Raw genomic sequence first — 13,668 nt, forward strand, 5'->3', positions numbered from 1 at the left:
TCATCTTCAGGTCTATTTTCTGCTGTCATTGGGAAGCCATAAATGTTACATCAGAGATTTGTGAGGGTGTCTTCTTTAAGATTCGTCTGAAAAACACTGTGCTTTTTGAGGGACTGTTGGTGTACTGACCTCCGGGACCCTACTCTACTTTTTTGCAGCATTGCCCAGCCATAATTGAGTCAATAAGTATGACTTCTAAATGTATTGTATTGGGGGACTTCAAACATTCGCTTTGTTGATAGTCAGAACCCTCACATTAATGAGTTCCTGAATCTTATGGCGACCTTTGATTGGAAACTAAAAGTCATGACAGCCTTGCGTAGGGAATGTCACCTGTTGGACGGGATCTTTGCCCATCATGATTACTTTGTTTTGCTAAAGAATAGGGCCCTTGACTGGACCGACCACCATCTCCTTACTTTTAGATTGACAAATTCTTTGTCCCCTCAGCTAACGTAGCTCTACCTTGAAATCAGTTAGACATTGGAACTGCATTAAGGGACAACAATAAAGACTGGCATTGGTTTCAGGCTGGGAAGCAGCAATGAATCTCCCTTTGCTGGCTACGGACAGGGGTCAAAATAGTAATTGATCAATTGGCCCCGCTCAGAACCCCTCGCTCTTTAAGTAAGAAAAATGTAAGCTGCCCTTGGTTTACCAATGATTTCAAGAGCCTGCAAAGAAAATAACACCAACAAGAACGGAGGTGGAAATTAGACTCAAACTCCAAGGAAAAAGAAAAGCTTAGAGCTGCCCTTAGTGCCTAACAAAGATGCAATAAATAAAGCTAAAACTGAGTTCTATTCACGGAAAATTAAGGAAGCATCAAATGCCGCTAGAGAACTGTTTAAAGTGGTACGTTCCTTCACCGCCCCTTCTACACCCCCAGAGGTGGAGAATTCTCAAGAATTCAGAAATAAGGTTGCCACCTTTTTCGAAAATAAAGTTTTACAAATTCAAGCGAGTTTTACTGATCCTGTGGGGATATCAGACCCATACAAGTAGTTAAATAGTACTGTAAATGATGACTGTCCAATGCTGACTAATTTCCAGCCATTGCGACTGGAGAGGATCAAAGAGATTATGATGGGCATTAAATCAAGCTCCCCAAGGGACCCCTGCCCTCCCCACATACTACAGCTTGTCCCTGAATTAGTATCTACAGCCCTTGTTCCGGTATTTTAGGAGTTTCTGAATATGGGGCTTCTTTTCCCCATCATGGAAGAAAGCGACAGTGGTTCCCCTGAAAAACAAACCAGATGGAGCAGCACATCATCTTAAGAATCTTCAGCCTATTGCCCTGCTGCCTTTCCAGGCTAAAATCTTTGAAAAACACATTAATGTAGAACTAGCCAAATTTCTTCAAGATTCTGGTGGCCTAGATCCCACTCAACATGGCTTCAGAAAAGCCCATAGTACGGAATCCACCCTCATTACCACATCAGACACTATCTGCAGATTAGTTGATGAGGGGCAAGGAGCCATTTTAGTGCTATTAGACCTATCAGCTGCTTTTGATACCATTTCCCCACACATCATGGCACTCCCTCTACATCAAGCGAGAAACAGACGTACAGCACTGAATATTTTTAAATCTTTTTTAGGGGAGAGATCTACTAAGGTAAGTTGTGGGGATTTTAGAGGACCCTCAAAGCTCTTCACTTAGCCCCACACTATTTAATCTGTATGTAGCACCACAAGCCAGACTTATTCCACCTTTTGGTTTTCTGGCCACTTCCTATGCTGACGATACTCAACTTATCATTCCCGTCCATAAGAACTGGGAGGAAGTTGCGGATCGATTCCACTGCTGCATGAGGGAGGTTAATAGATGAATGGGCTTGAATTAACTTAAGATGAATGGCAACAAAACAGAGATTTTGCTCTTTGGCTCTAGTAAGGAATTGTGGAGCTCACACTGGTGGCCATCAGTGTGCAGTGATCTGTCTGCCCCCATTACTTCCACCAGAAATTTGGGGGTTATGTTTGACAACTGCCTGTCTTTTAAGTCTCAAGTTAACTCTATCACTAAATTCTGTTTTGGCCTCTCAAAATTCTGAAAAAATGTTTTCCATATTCACAAAAGGAGCTCAGAATCACGATGTCCTTGGCACTGGTGAGTTCTAGACTAGACTACTGTAATGCTCTAATGCTCAACAATGACAACACCTCACTCAGTAAACTTCAATTAATTCAGAATACAGCCGCCCGTTTAATATTAGATCTTCCCCGCTCAACCTCGGCCAGCAAAAGTTTGAAACAATTGCATTGGCTTTTTGTCAGGAAGCGCATCATTTTTAAGACTTTGTGTTTGACACATAAGTCCTTGCATATGTGCGGATCTGAATACCTTTTTTTCAAGGTTACTCTGGTATGTGCAGAGCCATCAGCTCAGATCAACAGGATCCCATTTGGTCCAGGCCCCTCCCACTCGTAAGGCCAGATGGGGTGATAAAGCATTTATAGTGGCTGCTGCCAAACATTAGAATATGCTCCCCATGACGATTAGGAAGGAACATACGTTTTTGGCCTTTAGGAAGCAGCTAAAAACCTGTCTCTTTCCTCAGTAGTCTTATTCCTCTTCTTCCTGTCTCTTCTCTTGTTCACTCTATCTCCTGTTGCTCAGCGCTTCGATGCTATGGCCGGAATGTAAAAATACAAATACAAATATAAATAGCCTTTGGTTGTCTGAGAAACTATGCTCAGGTATAAGAAGGTAAGAAATAATAGGAAGAAAGAGTTCCAAGCAGAAGCATTGGAAGAATTTAGTACAAGCTGCAGAGACCAAGGACAGTACACTCTTTTGGAGAACAATTCAGGTGGTATTATTCTCCAAAGGGCTTGGACCAGACCTGGAATCTTTGATTACCCCTGCACAGTGTGTGGACCAGTTTGGTACAGGGTTGTTTCTCATTTCCAATATGTCTAGAAATCATGAAGGCATATTTAGGTTTGCCTCCAAGTTAGGCACCAAGCCGATCAGAGAAATGTTGACCCAATATAATGCTAAAATGGTCTCAGGTGTGCAGGAATTTGGGGCACTATTTTTGCAATCATTGTAAGTTGAACATTTAAATATATTAAACATTTTTAAATTAAAAAAACAATCAATTTTATATAAACATTTTAATATATTTAAATGCACATTTTATTTAAAACGTTATAGTTAATTTCTATTTTCACATTTGCTATGTAACCTTGAAGGGTAATTGTTTTTTTAAAAATGTTTGATTACTGTTAATAATCTGCACATGCTCCCACCGTAAACAACAAAAATGTATATATTATTCTAATAATTAAATCTGGTCAAGCAAAAATGAATGTAATTAATTACACTGTATAGAAGTAATATATTAAAATCATTAATATGTATTTCTACAGCAAAAAACTTTACACGTTTTCCCTTAATCCTCTACTCCCATTTGTTTACACCTTAAATTAATTTTAAACATCAATTATTATGTAACTATAAATAATATAAATTAAAATACTTATATTTTTCAAAAGTAGACATTTGCTCTTTATATACCAGAGATTCCCTTGCTAATTTCAAGATGTCCTAAAAAACAAAGTAACAAACTTAACTTTGTTTTAAAATGTAATATACATATTGAAATAATTCATTATTTAAAATGTATTCTACCCTATTCTCCTACAAACACAGCACTAAAATGAAAGCCTCTAGAAACTAATACCATTTTTGGTTAATTATTGTAAATAATGTATTTATATATTAATTAATGTATAATAATAATTAATCTAGAAAAAATAATATTTATACATTTAATTAGCATATGTTTCAAACATTTCCCACCCAATCTCCCTACAAACTAGCAACCCATTACAAAATTACTATCAACCAATGCAAAATAAAATTATTAATTTAATTAAACACAAACATAATTATACCATAAAATCAAAAACTCAAAAAAAGTAACACATTCAAAATAATACAAAATTACTTAAACTAAAAGCCTAAAACTCAAAATTATTAAACAATAAAAATACAATAAAAACATTAAAAAATGCTTACAAATACAACATTAGAAACAATTATATTGCATGAAATAAATTTATGGACATCATATTTTAGAAGTTTAACACACAACATGCTTTCCTTCCATAATATGTCCCAAAATTATACACCAGGGACATTTTTTTGTTGTTAAGGTGGAAAATCATTAGTGCTGTGTAACACCACAACAAGAATCTGGCTAATTGAAAAAATCACCTACAAATATAGTGAGTCACTCCGTAAAGTGTTGCCATTTAAAGCCAATTATCTCTTAATAGCATTATTTCTATAAAGTATAGTTATGCAGTTAAGGTTACTGGTGTTCAGAATAACCTTTGTACAGTGACTATCAAAAATATGATTACCATTGAAACTTCTATGTAGAAGAGTGGAGGGTCTGGTTGGAGAAAAAACATTTTGTTCAGAGTCTGTGAAACTCAGGGATCCTTCTCGGCAAACTGCAACACTTGATACCCTTATTTTTCCTTTGGAAGCGAAGATTGCCTCATTTTCAGCCATTGCAGTTTTTACATGCATTAATGATAACAATTCAACAAACAAATGTTGATCTTAAATCATGGAATCCAATAAATATCATATTTTGTTTAAGAAGAGAAAGTGCCCAATACAGAATCATTCATGTTGGCCAATTTCTTTAATTAAAGGGGCACACAGTTCTATTGAAAACTGTTGGCCTCCTGTTTGGGCAGGATACTTTCTGGCATTGTCTCTCCCTGCCAGAATAGTTTCTCATGTAACTGGGCACTACGGGTAATACAAACAGGGCAATGGCACTAATTGATGTTGCTCCTGAGTAGGGTGATACATTGGGCTGTTCCTGCTTGACACAGCAAAAGCATTTGATGGAGCTTCCCGATGGTATCCCTTGATTTCATGGACTACAATGGACAGGGATAGGTTTGGGCATTGATTTGTTAGGTATGTGCAAGCTCTCAAGTATAAAAATGTGGCTGTCATATGGATTATGCGGCATGTTTCACACCATGCAGTTATTGAGAAACATGCCCCGGGGGTGCCCTTGCTCACTCATAATATTTGCTCTTTATATAAAAGCATATTTGTGAAGGCTGTAAACTTTTACCAATATTGAACCACTAGATGTAAATGGTTATTTAACAAATATTGGGGGTCATTACGAACCTGGTGGATGGCGGAGAACAGGCGGTAAGACCGCCAACAGGCAGGCGGTCTTACCTTGGGGAATTATGACCATGGTAGTTACCGCCATGGTCATCCGCCGGTTCTCCGTTCCGCCCGCCAGGGCGGAGACGACCGCTGGGCTGGAGACCTGGGTCTCCAGCCCGGCGGCCATCACTATACCGCCGGCGGTATTTTGACCTGGCTTACCGCCGTGGATTTCCAGCGGTTTGAACCACCATGAAATCCATGGCGGTAAGCACTATCAGTGCCAGGGAATTCCTTCCCCTCCCCTACACCCCCCACCACCCCTGCCACTCCCCAAAGGTGGCAGGGCCCCCCTCCCCACCCCGACCCCCAACATAACATAACTCACACACACCCGACACGCATGCAGGCACCACCAACACACACACGCACACACCCCGACATACATGCCTACATCCACACACACAGTCATACACGCACACCCACATTCAAACATACACACACACATCCATACAGACATACCCACAGCGATACACGCATTCATTCCCATACACACAACACCCCCGCAAGCATACACGCACTCACACACCCCCTCTACATACACACATGCACACCCCATGCACGCACACAACACACAACACCCCCCTCCCCTAACGGACGATCGACTTACCTGGTCTGTCGATCCTCTGGGAGGGGATGGGAGTCATGGGGGCAGCTCCGCCGACACCACACCGCCAACAGAACACCGCCACGGCGAATCACAGGACGTGATTCGCTGGGCTGTGTTCTGCTGGCGTGGAGGTGGAGCAACCTCCACTTCCCCGCCGCCTGCAAGTATGGCTGTTGGCGGCTCTCCATCGGAATAACGATGGAGAGCAGCCAACAGTCATAATACACCGAGCTGCAAACCGCCTGCACAGGCGGTCTTCCGCACGGCGGTCCAATGGTCATAATGACCACCATTGTGTCTTATTCAGGCAATGTGGGGAAGTTTGTTCTTAAAGATGTTTGTGCTGTTTTGTATTAGGAAGGATGTCTCTCTATTTAAAACATTATCAGGATATAATTTAAGTATGGAAAAAAAACAAGATTAGTTGCAACAAATTTTGTCAAATGAATGATAATTACGTGGTACCATCCGCCAATTAAATGGCTGATTTAATTAAAGTCTTTCAGAAATGATTAGACACCACAAAATTATGCGACGCCTGAGAAACTGACATTAAGGTGGAGGTCTTGTAATAATCTATAGATTTTATGCGCAATTCATTATTCTTAACTTTTGATTTCTAATGAAAGTAGTTTCAGCAATTAGTAGCCCTTATGGGGAATGACTCTAGGGCACTAAAACATTGTAAATTCACCATGGATAGTCCTTACCAGATTTAAATTATATTTCTGGGCACCAATGGTGAAGCAAATGTTAGTTTTATTACACAGTGCTCCTGGTTCTAGCCTCGGTGAAGATTCTTCTGGTTGACTTTTAAGTTTTGTACAGAGACAAGCTAATGTAAATGATCTCATTTGAAGATAGTGGAAACTCTATTAAGTATTCTGTGTGCTTAGCAAGATCACTTGGGATTTTCCGAGCTGAGAATTTTTACCCTACTACGTGAAAGTCCTCTTCATCCTGCTATATTCCAGGATTCTATCTGTTAGAAATGAACACGGTTGCGGTTAGTCAGCAGGGATGACCCTTTCAAGAGAGCTCAATGATCTTCTTTTTACAGCTACAGAAGAAATTTAATTTACAAAAACCTGCCTTTTTAAATGGGAGTTGTCTCAACCATAACTCGGGAAATGTCACATTTCGAGAGTTTATTTTTGTTCTTATGGGTGGTATACAGATTCAACCTATGTATAGTATGCTTGTGAAGCTTCAGTCAGATAACATAGATTTGTAGGCTTCTTATTGGACTGATAGGCAAAATACAGAAGTGATGAAGAATATGATGAAGCAATCCTTGGAGTGTAATCTGCATTTTTTTTTGCTTGTGAAATGAAGGCATAAAACTATTTTGTGAGTATGTTATAGACTAATAAGGTTAAATAAATTGGGATTGCAAAATTGCTCCCTGTGCCCTGGATGTCTTGTTGAGGAAATTGATCAGATTCTTATGTTTACCTTATCATAGATTTTTGGGGAAGTATTAAAAAGAAGGGCCTGTTTACAAGTTTGTCTGTCGGAATACTCGACCGCCAGACCCGTGGTGCGGGGACTGCCACAGACCTGGTGGTCTCCCCACCTGCCCTATAATGAGTTTTCCCCTGGGCTGACCGGCGGAAACCTGATCCTAGTGGAAAACGTGTGGCGGCATTGGACTCAGCTCCACATGGAGCTGAGTCCAATGCTGTCACACAGGGGGGCCGACCAGCACACAGTGTGCAATCCCATGGTGCTGGGGAGGGGGGCCCCTGCAATTCTCATGACAATGTTCTGGGCAGTGCAGGGGCCCCCCTGTGGCCCCGCACTTGTTCTCTGCCAGCCTATTTATGGCAGTTGAACCGCCTGAAAAGGCTGGTGGAGAACATGGTTGTAATCAGCAGGGCGGCTCTGCCTTCAGTGCCTCCCTGATTGATCACAACCAAGACCACCGTCAGCCCATCAGGATCATAGATCCTGATGGAGATGGCAGTCCTCTGGCAGTCGGATCACCAGGGTCATAGTTTGGCGGTCTTGAAACCACCAACCCGTAATCAGACCATAAGTGACATGTCTCATGTTTCAAGACAGGTTATTATGCTACACTTAATCCCTACTAGGTATGCTGAATTAATTACTGTTACAGTAGTAATAATAGTCATGGCGAGGGTTCACATCAACACATCATCATTGAATGTTACCAGCTGGACACTAGTTACTTCATTATAAAAGGCTGGTAGATTTGGGCTATATTCCAAAGAAGTTGAGGAGCGTTGGTAAATGTGTTTGTTAATAAATTGGATGAATAAATGAAATGCAATTTTATCATTTGTAACTTATTTATGAATGAAAAAAATCTAATTTCATGTTGCTATGTGCTTCTGGTTTTTTGATGTTACATCTGTGCTCTGACTTATTTTGTATGGAATATTGTGATTAGTATTTATCTATGTCACTTTTTCAATTTAAAAATACAAGCATATATTTTTTTTAAAAAGATGATTGTGCCTTACACATTTTAAAACAGTCTATTGTTATCAAAATTAATTCACCTTTTTTTCATATGCATTTTTGTGGTTTCTTAAGAATACACATAGCATTCTACCAAAGTGTCCTTGCCATGGTTTTTGCTATCAATGAAATTAATGAATGTCCCAATCTCCTACCTAACATCACACTGGGATTTCGGATTTATGACTCTTGTCACTCTGAGGTGTCAGCTATTGGGGCAACCCTGCAGCAGCTTTCAGGAGGGAATGTGACAATCCCCAACTACCTCTGTCAATCAAACCAAAAGATGGCCGGCTTTATTGGAGATGGCCCATCAACTGGAGCCCTCCCTATGGCTAACATACTTGGTATCAACTGGTTTCCTCAGGTAAGAGATCAATCTATCATGGACAAAGAAGCAATACAATTGTGCATTTAAATATCATGAACAGTGTTTAGTTTTGTTTACCCATCTTTGATAAACACAAATTATAAAACACTCCCAATTAGCTACATCTGAAGTACAACCATCACATATTAGTTGTGTCCGTCTTTCTAAGAATTATTTGATATACTCTTTACTTAAGACAAGGATGAATGTAACTCATCCTTTTATCAAAAGAGCTGCCTGTGACTAGGACTCCTCCATTAATTTGTACTTTTTTCCAAGCCTTTTAAGAACCTCTGTATCGGTATGTTTAGTATGAGGACATACCGGTACCAGAAATAATGATTCAGGACAATATTTTCCTGCCCAAAATCTAGCCATTACAGGTATTTGTTCCAGGATGCAGAATATCCAGGACGACCAGAACGATTCCTTTTCTGATGGCTACTCCCAATTTAAAAAAAAAACAATATGCTCACATTGACCATCTGCCCTTCCTCAGCCTGCACCCCATTCTGAAATGTCTCTGTGTTTTTTTATAGGGTAACACACACCCAGCACAACGGTGCCTGTTTTCCTCTACTTGACAATTTCAGGTGAGGTCACATCAGGTGACAGGTCTGACTGAGCTGCATTTTCTTCAGTGATACCTCTCTCGCATTCAGACAATGACTGCCAAAGTGTGCATCTGGTTTGATAAACACATAGGGGGTCATTACAACATTGGCGGTAAAAGCCGCTTACCGCCGTGCAGAAGACCGCCATTACACAGCCGCCACGGCGGGAGACCGCCACAGCTATTATGACACACATCACGGATTCCGCCGAAATTCAGACACCCACACAAGTCCACCACACCAAAGGTCAGCGATAAATATACGGAAACAAATCCTCCACCTCCATGCCAACAGAAACACGCCCATGCTATTACGACCCACGAATCCACGCAGCGGTCTTTCAAACGCGGTATTCCATTGGCGGTACACACCGCCACGCTCAAAATACACACACACCTCCAAAACACCGCCACATTGGATACTTCCAAATACACACACCTGATACACATACAAACAACACTCCCACACACCCAACACAATATAAAACACACACCCACATCACCCACAAACCCCTACAACCAGAATTTCTGAGAGAAGGCCAGAGAGAGACAGCACAGAATAGAGAACCCATCACACAGAGGCACACTACACCATCACCCACACAACATCCATGCACAAAACACCACATACCACTACACTCACCACACTCATCAAAACATACACCACCCCACACATCATACACATCACCCCATGTCACGCCAAAGACACCCCCGCTTCTCCGAGGAGGAGCTCAGGGTCATGGTCGAGGAAATCATCAGGGTAGAGCAACAGCTATTTGGCTCACAGGTAGAGTACACATCCATAGCCAGGAAGATGGAGCTATGGCAAAGAATAGTCGACAGGGTCAACGCAGTGGGACAGCACCCAAGAAATAGGGAGGACATCAGGAAGAGGTGGAACGACCTACGGGGGAAGGTGCGTTCCACGGTATCCAGGCACCACATCGCGGTACAGCGGACTGGCGGCGGACCCCCACCTCCTCCTCCACAACTAACAACATGGGAGGAGCAAGTCTTGTCCACCTTGCATCCTGAGGGCCTTGCAGGAGTCGTTGGAGGAACGGACACTGGTAAGTCATATCTTCACTATCATATCCCCCACCCTACCTGCATGCTATCACACACCCCCACCCTCACCCCCTCCCGTATCATCCTAACTCCTCACTAATCTACCCATAACACCAACCACCCATCCCAACCCCAAGACCTGCATGACACAACTAAGCATGGACACCCATCACTAAAGCATGCCCACTGCACAGACCCACAACACCCCCCAACCATCACCACACAAGCCCCCACACAGGAATGCCTGCACTGGGGTTCACGCACACCCAACCATTGCACACCATGAAACACACACATGCAATAATCATGTACTTATACCCCCGCAGGAACCCGAAGGAACGTCACCACACCAGAGGGTCCAGACAACACCACTCCACCCCCAGAAGAGGCCCACAGTGACGACAGCAGCTCTGCCCTACTGGATTTTGATGACCAGCCCGGACCATCGTGGGCCTCAGGACAGTCGGTTCCCCTTGCCCAGCCACAGCCCAACACCAAGCTTACACCCTCTGTTAACCCCAGCACAGCACCCACCCAGCGGGCCCATACCTCCATACCCAGGACAGGTCAATCAGCGGTGTGTCCACCACTACAGGGCACCCAGGCTAAGCCACCACCCCAACAACAACAGGGACCCGGGGGCAGTGGTAGTGGGCACACGGTCCAGGGGACGGAGGCACAGGAACACCGGGGAACTGGGAGGGCTGCTGTGCGACAGAGGGAGGACAGGCCAAGGGAACCTACTCTCAACGAGGCCCTATCCTCGATCATGGGAGCATACCACCACTCCCAGGAGATGATGGCAACGGTCCTGGACAAGTTGCAGGAGACCCTGAGTCTGCAGGAGGAGCAGTATTTGGGGTTCAGGGAGGAGCTCAGGACCATCGCCTCTGCCCTGGGCACCATCGTAGGGGTGCTGACGGACATTCAAAAGACCTTGAGGGACACCGTGGCACTCCAAGGGGCCCCTGACACTAGCCACGACGATGAAATGGCCACCACCTCCGCCGGCGCTAGTGGACAGGACGCCCCGCCACAGGAGCAACACACCAGCACCCCACCCCCTGCAGATGGACAACCACCACGAAAGCGGGCCCTGAGATCGAGGAACAGGACAGAGCAAGATGGCAAGACCCCCGCCCGGAAATAAGACCACCCTGATTGTCCCCCTACTGTCCCACTTTGTTACCCTCTCCAGATTGGAACTGCCCCAGCTCCACTTCCAATGGCCAGATATGCAATGTACCTGTGAGACTGATAGACAGGACTCTGCCATGGACATTCTTCCACCATGACCTCTCCCCATTTCACAACCCCCCTACATTTTTATGCACTTTAATAAACACCCTTGAAACCTCAATAATATTGGAGTCAGTCAATGATTGTGAACTTTGTATTGTCAATTACAGTGTTAAAAAAGGTTACCCATTGAAAGGTCAACATACCAATGTCACACATCACAAGCCTTTCAAGGGTGCAAGCTGTTGACACGTAGGTTACCACATTACTGAAACTGAAATGGAAGGGGACAACTCAGTTACCAAATAGGGAGTGAAATGTAGGTACAGGATAGAGGTAGACGTGTGAAATGTAATATAATGTGTAACATGAAATTGTACTCACCTGGTCTCACCCACGCACACAAGGCCCTCCACGACCTGGGCCCCAAGTTCCTCAACAGCCGCCTGACCTTCCACAAGCCCACCCGCCAGCTCCGCTCCGCCAGCCTCGCTCTCGCCACCGTCCCCCGCATCCGCAGAGCCACCGCCGGAGGAAGATCCTTCTCCTACCTGGCAGCCAAGACATGGAACTCCCTCCCCATCCACCTCCGGACAACGCAAGACCATCTCGCCTTCAGGAAGCAACTCAAGACCTGGCTGTTCGAGCAGTAGCGTTTCCCCCCCCCCCAGCGCCTTGAGACCCTCCGGGTGAGCAGTGCGCTATACAAATGCCTTTGATTGATTGATTGATTGATTGATTGAAAATATTGCTGTATGACTGACTCCCTGTTGTCGTTTTCATCTTCATCAGCTTCATCCTCATCACTGTCCACAGGCTCCAGAGGCTCAACCGCTGCAACAACACCGTCATCTGGATCATCCTCCTGCAGAAAAGGCACCTGGCGTCGCAATGACAAGTTATGGAGCAGGCGATGATGATGTCACACACCTTCTTCGGTGAGTAGAATAGGGACCCACCTGTCATATGGAGGCACCTGAACCTGGCCTTCAGGAGGCCGAAGGTCCGCTCGTAGTCCGCCCATGGGCCTCATTGTACCGTTCCTCTGCCCTGGTCCTGGGATTCCTCACTGGGGTCAGTAGCCATGACAGGTTGGGGTAACCAGAGTCCCCTAATAGCCACACACGGTGCCTCTGGAGTTGACCCATCACATAAGGGATGCTGCTATTCCGCAGGATGTAGGTGTCATGCACTGAGCCAGGGAACATTGCATTTACCTGCGAGATGTACTGGTCTGCCAAACAGACCATCTGGACATTCATGGAATGATAACTCTTCCTGTTCCTGTACACCTGTTCATTCCTGCGGGGGGGACCAGAGCTACATGGGTCCCATCAATGGCACCTATGACGTTCGGGATATGTCCAAGGGCATAGAAGTCACCTTTCACTGTAGGCAAATCCGCCACCTCAGGGAAAATGATGTATCTCCTTACGTGTTTCAGCAGGGCAGACAACACTCTGGACAACACGTTGGAAAACATAGGCTGGGACATCCCTGATGCCATGGCCACTGTTATCTGAAAAGACCCACTTGCAAGGAAATGGAGCACTGACAGCACCTGCACGTCAGGGGGGATTCCAGTCGGATGGCGGATTGGTGACATCAGGTCTGGCTCCAACTGGGTACATAGTTCCTGGATTGTGGCACGGTCAAACCGGTAGGTCACGATGACATGTCGCTCTTCCATTGTCAACAGGTCCACCAGCGGTCGGTACACCGGCGGATTCCGCCATCTTCCAATATGTCTCAACTGACGGTGCCTAAGAAGGACAACAGCGAAGAAACAGTCACCATTCATCCAGGTATGTACCCACAGTCACACACAATACTACACCATACAATTAACCCATCTGGGAAAGGTTTTGAGTGTAGGCCTCGGTATGTGTGACGCAGAAGTAATTGAAGCCATGTGGGCCCCTGAAATGGCGGCTGCCTGACCTCTAAACTGGGACAATGGAATTGTGGGGTAACTGCGCTGGCGTTGGACACCGTCGCGGTAGGCGGTCGTAGAGCGCGGCGCAATGCTGCATTGGTTAACATTGGACCCTATGGGTCCCAGG

Source organism: Pleurodeles waltl, chromosome 10, assembly GCF_031143425.1.
Source record: "Pleurodeles waltl isolate 20211129_DDA chromosome 10, aPleWal1.hap1.20221129, whole genome shotgun sequence".
NCBI lineage: Eukaryota > Metazoa > Chordata > Amphibia > Caudata > Salamandridae > Pleurodeles > Pleurodeles waltl.